This window comes from Heteronotia binoei, chromosome 4 (genome assembly GCF_032191835.1).
Source record: "Heteronotia binoei isolate CCM8104 ecotype False Entrance Well chromosome 4, APGP_CSIRO_Hbin_v1, whole genome shotgun sequence".
NCBI classification, from domain to species: domain Eukaryota; kingdom Metazoa; phylum Chordata; class Lepidosauria; order Squamata; family Gekkonidae; genus Heteronotia; species Heteronotia binoei.
Window position 1 is genome coordinate 120,865,714 of NC_083226.1, and position 690 is coordinate 120,866,403.

Sequence of the window (690 nt, forward strand, 5' to 3'; positions counted from 1 at the left end):
AGATAACTCACTGAAAATGTCAAGACAGTGTGCGTTTGCAATAAAAAAGGCCAACGCCATGCTGGGAATTATTAGGAAGGGAATTGAAAACAAATCAGCCAGTATCATAATGCCCCTGTATAAATCGATGGTGCGGTCTCATTTGGAGTACTGTGTGCAGTTCTGGTCGCCGCACCTCAAAAAAGGATATTATAGCATTGGAGAAAGTCCAGAGAAGGGAAACTAGAATGATTAAAGGGCTGGAGCACTTTCCCTATGAAGAAAGGTTGAAACGCTTGGGACTCTTTAGCTTGGAGAAACGTCGACTGTGGGGTGACATGATAGAGGTTTACAAGATAATGCATGGGATGGAGAAAGTAGAGAAAGAAGTACTTTTCTCCCTTTCTCACAATACAAGAACTCGTGGGCATTCGATGAAATTGCTGAGCAGACAGGTTAAAACGGATAAAAGGAAGTACTTCTTCACCCAAAGGGTGATTAACATGTGGAATTCAATGCCACAGGAGGTGGTGGCGGCCACAAGTATAGCCACCTTCAAGAAGGGTTTAGATAAATATATGGAGCACAGGTCCATCAGTGGCTATTAGCCACAGTGTATTTGTGTATATAAAATTTTTTGCCACTGTGTGACACAGAGTGTTGGACTTGATGGGCCATTGGCCTGATCCAACATGGCTTCTCTTATGTTCT